This window comes from Mus caroli, chromosome 15, assembly GCF_900094665.2.
Source record: "Mus caroli chromosome 15, CAROLI_EIJ_v1.1, whole genome shotgun sequence".
Taxonomy (NCBI): domain Eukaryota; kingdom Metazoa; phylum Chordata; class Mammalia; order Rodentia; family Muridae; genus Mus; species Mus caroli.
Window position 1 is genome coordinate 15,697,191 of NC_034584.1, and position 8,465 is coordinate 15,705,655.

An 8,465-nucleotide genomic window follows, 5' to 3' on the forward strand; every position below is an offset into this window, starting at 1 on the left:
ATTAATATCAAGGTCTTCATTACTACAACCCTAGACATAGACATTTCTGTAACATATGGTGTTTTAGTTGAAAGCTACCTGCTCCTTTGAGAGGCACGACAACTACAATTGCCTGAGCCACCCAACCTCAGGTTCATTTTAACAGTCAAAGTCCCTTTTTGACTCCTTTTTTTTTTGTCTGCTTTCACTTATTTGCCAGCAATTCTGTTGGAGCTTAGAAGACCAGCTGAAACAACTAGCCTCATGGGACTGAGCAACTAATAGATTCTTGGACTGCCCATTCACAGTTGACCATTGTTGGGTTCGTTGGACTACAGAGAAGGAATGGAACTGGAGGAATATTCACTCCAGAAAGAAAATAGCTTCCCTTTCCTATTGTAGCTGTTTCCTCTGGGACTATAAACTTTCTGCTTTCAGGTTCTGAAGCACTTCAGATCACGAACACCAAATTGGAATGGGAAAAAGGACGTTGTGTGCCCTTGCACCCAAGTTGGCAGCAAGATGCTGTGGGGTCAAGAAGCCCAAATTATCTGGAAGTGGAACACACACAGTCACGGGAACCAGTCCACACCTATTCCTGACTCAAGTTCAGGACCTCTTCACAACCACCAGCCTGTGGACAGCAGCAGTGGTCAGGAAAATGTATCTGACTTAACTCTGAGACCTGGAAACTCTCCTATTACGTGAATGAATCGTACATCTGGAGCCCTGAGCCCTCTGCCCTGGCCCAATGGAACTGCCAATACCATGAAGAACCTGGTAATGACTGCAGAGATGTGTTGCTACAGCTTTGATGTACTCTACTGTCACCTCTATGGCTTTCCACAGCCACGACTTCCTAGATTCACCAATGACCCCTATCCTCTCTTTATGACATGGAAAATAGGGAGAGACAAGCTGCTTCTTGGCTGCACTGGGACCTTCTCAGACATGAATCTTCATTCAGGACTCAGGGAATACTCATTAACCAGCGCACTTAAGGACAGCCGATTCTCCCCTGCTCCACCTACCCCCAACCTGGTAGAAACTGCTCAAATTTTTCTATTCTGTCTCCCTCCTTACTAACTTTGAAGACATAAGTGACTACCTGGACTAGGAAGTAGGGGCCCATGGGATTCGGATTGAATTCATCAATGAAAAAGTGATAAGGGTGGCCAGTATGGGGCCAGTTAGTGGTGGTAGTAGAGAACGACTGTTTCCTGCTCTCGGTTTGGGTTCCTTTAGTGATAGGCTGTGAGGTCTCCACTGCTCTGGGAGAACCAGCCAAAGTGCTGGCTTGCTTTGGAATTTGTTTCATCCTTAGATGTGAGTGCCTTTTGGTCTAGAAAGTTGGCTTGTCTCGTCATAACCACAGCTAGGACATATACTCTGTAGTTATGAATTGTCCTTATTTTCCTGAGCTAAAAGTGAATGTCTTTGACCATTAGAGTTTGTCAGTGTTGGGTTGTTTCCACTGTGAGGTTCTTAAAGAGTTTAAGCTTCATAATGTTAAAATAACTAATGTTAGAAACCCTCTACACAAGAAGATGGGTTTGTAGTTGAGACATTACATATATTTTACTGGTTATAATAAATCATCTATACAAAAGTCTTGGGTGTTAATTTTAACATTTTGAGCAAAATCTGTTTTCCATGCGATGTGAACATCTACAATTTCACTAATGGTACTACTTTGCATAAAACTATGTTCTTTGTGTGTTTAGTTTTTGTTTCCTCAAAGAGATTGTACAGTCTTCACTCCAAAGTCTTCAGACCAATTATTTGTATTACACTTGGTTGCCTCTTGGCTATATAACCTTTGAGTACAAGCCATCAGAATCCTACGTGAATTATTTTAGAGTATAAATCATAATGGATAAAAACTGTCTTCTGCCTCTTTGTGACCAAGTGACTTGAGTTATTGGAAACAGATTTTCAGTTATTTTGTTTGTTGATGATCCTCATAAGAGTTCTGTCTGCCTCTGTCTCACAAGTGTTTGGAATAAAGGGGTGGAAAATAAACCAATCCCAGTGATATTATTTGTTAAAAAGATCCCTAAGAGCTAGGTGTGATAGAGTCATCCTTCAATCCCAACCCAGGAGGGCTACACAGTGTGAGACTCTGTTTCTTCAAAAGCAAAACAACAAAAGCTATAGATGAGATGGCCAAATTGCCACCAAATGACCTGAATTTTAGTTTTGGGACATAATACAGTTGAAGGAGAAAACCAAGCTGTCCCCTGCCTCCTCTATACATGTGGTCTGGAACACATACACTCACACAAAAGAGATGGTGTGGTAAAACCTTAAAGATTCCTATCATTTGGGATTAGAGGAGCTTAAATGTGTGGTATAAAGTTGCACATTATCCTCTCGGTGAGGTTAATGGTGCTAAATCTTGGTGAGAGTAGGGGTGATTACTCTTAAAACTCTTTCCCAAACTACACCTGGTAGCTCATGTCTGTAACCCCATGATTTGAGGGACAGGAAGATGAACAAGAGTTCAAAGCCAGGATGAAATGCAGAATGAAGTCTTATGCCCACCCCCAACCTAAAAAACAAAGAACAAAAAACAAAACTTGATGAGAGGCACATGCCTATAATCACAGGCAGAATGATTGCTGTGAATTTGGCTACAGAGTAAAACAATAACAAATAATCATGTAGACTGGAGAAATGGCTCAATGGTTAAGAGCATTTGGTCTTACTGTGGATCTGCATTTTATTTTCAGCACCCACATAACCATCTGTAGTTCTAGTTTCAGGGGATCTGACATACTCTCATAGTTTTCTTAGAGACTGCATACAAACAATATATTCATATACATGCAGGATAACATCAGGACAGGTGTCCCGTGCCTGTAATCCCACCACTTAGAAGAGGCAGAGACAGGAAGAACTTTGAGTGCTCAAGGCCAGCCTGGTTTACAAGGTTGCAGGAGTGTCAGCTAGGGCTACACAGTGAGACCATATGACAAAAACAAATTTCCACTCCAGACTCCTGGCATGTTAAATGGAATTCAAACTCTTATGATTGTGTAGTAAGGGTTCTGAACTATGGAGCCATGTCTTTATCACTAGCCTGTTGGAAGTTCTTTAGGCAAGGTCCAGTATATGGATGGCTCTCTAGCCATCTGGATTGTCATAGTATTGTGTATAAAATGGGGTTATGGGAAAATGGCAAACCATTTTGAACAGTAGTTCTCAATCTTCCTAATGCTGTAACCCTTTAATACCTCATGTTGTGATGACTTCCAACCATAAAATTATTTTCAGTGCTACTTCATAACTAATTTTGTTGTTATGAGTCTGTAGTGGCTGTTCCTGATTGTCAACTTGCCTATATCAGGAGGACACTACAATCCAGAATCAGAAGGCTCACCTGTGATCCAGATCTTGAGGCTGGAAGGCACAAGTTTCTGACCTGGATTTTGACATGGAGATCTTGAGGCATGGTAGTCATGAAATGCTTAGACAAATTAGTACAGGAGATGTCTTTAATCCCAGGAGACTAAGGCATGGAGACCTCTGAGTTCAAGGTCTGCCTGGGACAAAGAAAGTCCCAGATCCAGTTGTGGTGGTACACACCTTTATTCTGGGCCACACCTTCTGCTGGAGACCTACATAAGGACACCGGAAGAAGGAAGATTAGCTCTCTTCTTCACCTGCTTGCCTTGTGGGACTGAGCAACTGCTAGATCCTTGGACTTCCATTCATAGCTGCTGCTGACCATGGTTAGGGAGTTGGACAACCTACTCATTCACTTGGCCCCAACTCTGAGCTGGATTGGTTCTTTACCTTGGAGGAGCCCACCCTCCGAGCTTCCTTCTCCAGCAGAGTGGGTGTGGCTGTGGCAGCAAATCCTAAAGCAGTGGGGGAAGACAGAATTTGGCCTCTGGCTGGTGACATAGAAGAAGACGCTTCACATATCATCTTTCCCAAAGAGTTTGAAACAACTGAGGCACTCCTAAACTCTGAAGTTCACAGGCTTCTGGAGCATCGAAAGCAGCAGAATGAGCAAGGAGGACAAGCGGGAGCTTCCAGAGGTCTTCATGAAAACCCTGAATTATACACCCCGTTTCAGGAGATTCAAAAACAGAGACCATTGCCAGTGTTCGTAGCTTGCTTCTCCAGAAAAAGCTACATAAGTTTGAGTTGGCCTGCTTAACCAATCTTTGCCTGGAGTCTGCTGAAGAGTCCAAAGCTCTGATTCCAAGCCTGAACGGGCGTTTTGAAGATGAGGAACTACAGCAGATTCTCAATGATATCCAGACGAAGCACAGCTTCCAGTACTAATCGCCAGACATCACTGGTGAGTTAGACTAACTTTAAAACATTCCTTGACTACCTCGTACCATGGTTTTTTTGGACAATATGCTATTATTTTTTATTTGTTCCTGACATTTCAATTTTTAATGTCAATATATTTTGTAGTTTTTGAAGCTAAAATAATATATAAAAATCTTTTATAGGGAGAAAAGTCCCCTATTGAGAGAACAAATTGACAGATTTTCTGATAGCAAATAGAGTTGTTGTTTTTCTTCAGACTTGGAATGATTTGATCAAAAAGGTTAAATACTACAATTTTCTGGAATGAAAACAGAAATCATTTCACAGGGATTAGGTCAATAATACATCTAATAGCAATGCCCTCCTTCCTTTTTCCAACAAGATTTTTATTCTTCACTAGAACACAATGAAATTGATATTTCACACTACAGTGTCTGATTGGCAGCAATTCACCATGAATTTCCACTATCTTGGTAGTCAGGGTCAGGCAAACACAGATCCTTTTATTTCTATATTAAGTATTAATACTCAGATGCCATAGTAAATGCATGAGTATCTATTTTTGTCTGTCTTTCTGCCTATCCACCCATCTGTTTATCTTTTTATGATCTATCTATACATTTTCTCTCATTTATAAATATATATATCGATATTTATACCTATATGTATCTCTATGTCTAGGTCTACCTGTGTCTCTATATCATCTGCCAATTGTCATATATATGCATATCATCTATCTCAATATCTATCTATATGATATTAGCATCTAATATCTGTATTTATATAATCATCTATATCTATATTTGTCTATAAAAGATGAAAATGTCTTTGAGAGCTTTCAAAGTTTGTAAAAGGAGTCTTGAAATACTAAACTAAATAAATTCTAGGAAAGCACAGGAGAGTATCTGAATTGATAAAACTATGAGCCAAGCAGATGGTCTGCTGGAGAAACTGTTGACAATGTAAAGTCAGGCTTATAATTAAATTTTAGTAGCTCTTAGAGGTGAGTCTAGGTGGAGAGGTAAAATGTGAGACTATAGGAGAGAAGAAAGAACTGGATTTCTTCCTGTCTCAATAGCTTTATCTTGATTTGATATTTACAGTTGATATGGCCAACTCAGATCTGTCATTTTTCCACTCTACATCATACCTATTTGAACCTGCTATTCATTCATTCACAGAGATTTTGTCCTGTTCTTGAAAAGTTAAGACATATAATGATGCCAGCAACTTGATAATGGAGTATATAGCATAAAACGTAACTAAGGAAAAGAATGAGCTCAAAGATGAAACTCTGCATGCTCCGATGTACATAAACAATCTAAAAGCTTCTAAGAGTTTCCTCATTGACAATCTTCTTTCTAGCCTTCACAAGGGTGAAATTGCCAAGAACCAAATTAAAGATTTGATCATACAGCTATGTGACTATGGTGCATATGAAATCCCACATTGAATATTGTTAGCTGTTAAAATGTTTCTACCCATGATTTATGGGAATTAGACCTGTAATAAAAAACTAACACTGGCCTTTCCTGAAGGACATGGTAAGATAGACAATGTTGGTACCCTTCATTCCAATTTTCATTAATAAATTTTGCCTACAAACTTAAACCTACACTCAGGAAATAGATGTCCCTTAAAGATGAGGTAGAGAATATAACCAATGAGGAACTGTGCAGCTCCATCAACAAAATCTTTTTAAAATGTATTATGGTTGAACAACTGTCTTTCTGTGATATTGAAGCATCTTTTGGATATATGCCCAGAGGTGGTAGAGCTGGGCCTTGAGGTAGAGCTATTTTCATTTCTCTGAAAAACCTCAAAATTTATTTCTAAAGCAGTTATTTAAGTTTGCACTCCCATAAACAATGAAAAAAATGGATATAAGCCATAAAATACAGGTACCATTCTACAGCCCATGGAACCAAAGAAGTCATACAAAAAATAAGGCCAAGATAGGAAGCTTGGATGCCACTTAGAAGAGGGAATAAAATAGTCATAGTTGGCAGATGGAGAGAGGTAATTGGGAGGGAAGGGGAATGAAGAATAGAATGGGGGATTTAGGATCAGGTGTAAGGAAGGACAGGAGAGATGTCTAGATGGCGATGGAAATAAATGGAAATTGGCTACTGATGGTGGTGAGGATGTGGGGATATATCTCTAGGAAGAGACAGAGACCTGGGATAAGGGAGGCACCTAAGAATCAATGGGGTGACCTGAGTTATGACTCACAACATTCTGGATATGGAACCTAAAGAAACCACCTTCTATAGTCAGGGAGGAACCACAGTGGAGTGATAGAGATCCTAACCCACCCAAAAAACCAAAAAATTATCCGGTCTACAAAAAATATAGGCATTGGGACTGGAGCAGAGACTGGGGGAATGGTCAAACAATAACTGGCCCAATTTGAGACCAATACCATGGGCAACCACCAATCTCTGACACTATTAATTATACTCTATTATGATTGCAGACAGGAGTATGTTGTCCCATGAGAGGCCCCACTCTCCAGCTAACTAAGACAAATATAGATAACCCCAGCCAGACAATGCATAGCACTTGGGGACTCTTATGGAAGAATAAAAGGAAGGATTGTGGACCCCAAATATGATAGAAACTCCACAGGAAGATCAACAGAGTCAGCCAACCTGGACACTTGGAGCTTTCAGCATGTGAAACACCAACCACAGAACATACACAGCTAAACCTAGGCCTCCCTGCACATATGTAGCAGATGTGCAGCTTGGTCTTCATGTAGATCCTGAACAACTGGAGCAGGGGGCTATACCAAAAGCTGTTGCCTGTATGGATGTTATATTCTTCTAGCTGGGCTGTCTTGTCTGGCCTTAGTGGAAGAGGAAGCACCTACCCTGGCAGAGACTTGAAGTGCCAGTGTGGGTGAATACATTGGGTGGGTGGGGGAACCTGCTTTGAGAAGGGGAGGGGGAGGGGGCAGGACTAGGAGAAGTAGTACCTGGGAGAGTGGTAGTGAGTGAGATATAAAGTAAATAAGTAAAAATATGAAATTAAATTTTAAAATGCATTATAATTTATATGATTAAAATTCTCTAATATCTAGCAATGAATATTCAGCATGTGGGTTAATCGTGGAGGACCATAAACTAGATAAGGCTGAGTTTACTGAAATGAGTGGAACAAGCACAAGTTCTTGAATTAATATTGTTTCTCACACAAATAAAATTGGTGTCACTAGTTTATGCCATTATTTGTATGTTCAAGAAAGGGCTACAGTGAATAAGGTGGAAATGCAGTCCTTTCTTTGTCTCTATTCTAGTAAAGTAATTCAAAGATAGAGAACAAGTTTAATGACAAGGGTAGATTTTTGCCTTATAAAACCTAGTATGTCTTAATGATAGAGACTAGCAAATGTGTATTCCACTAATACTATAAGAAACAGTTTCATGAGGAAAGTACAATCATACGCTCTGTCATTGTACTTCACTGTGTTTCAGGTAATACCTTGGAATCCACTGCTGCTTAATTGGATACCTTAAATGCAATAGGTATAATTGGACCCTGGAGAGAGAATGCTCTAGCAGCCCCACTGAATTGACAAAAGGAAAGGTGTCATTACTTAATGGGCAGAATAGACAAAACTATGTTTATAATGATCTGACTTGTATAGACCTTTGCCACTGGTTAATGAATCATTGTACTCCCTGACACAAAACAAATAGGAAGTCCACTAAGTTCCTGCTAGATTTGTTAAAGTGGGGAAAAAAAAGAAAAGAAATAAGCAAATCTGACTTTCAATCATAGAGACACAAAACTCTGGTCTTTTAATCAGTTTTTGGATGATCCATTTTATACATCCCTAGCTTGGCAAACAAAGGGGAAGGCCAAGTCCCAGTGAAGAAGGATTTAACTATTTTGTTTTAATTATTATTTTATCCTTCCCTAATGTCATCTCCAGCCACTTCCAAGGCTATTGGAATAAAGTATATAATAAGATCTTTCAGCACCTCATAGAGACTAGCTGCATACCCTCATCAATTCTCAGAGACCACAATCAACATTTTGGCCCTCCAGGAAAGGAAAGCCTTGTAAGAGTCATGGGACCATGAAGTTTTAGTCAAAAACATCTCACTATGGTGCTTCCACTCAGTCTCAGACACATACTGTGTTTATTTCCCTTTTGTAAGCATTTATTTAGTTAGATTGATGTAATTAGC

At 39.8% G+C, this 8,465-nt stretch overlaps 2 pseudogenes; both read left to right on the top strand.

Annotated features, from left to right (window-relative positions):
* Positions 1-439: 439 nt before the first annotated feature.
* LOC110310757 lies at positions 440-1,237 on the top strand (annotated as a pseudogene).
* A 1,085-nt stretch (positions 1,238-2,322) lies between these two features.
* Positions 2,323-4,275, top strand: LOC110310758 (annotated as a pseudogene).
* Positions 4,276-8,465: the final 4,190 nt, after the last annotated feature.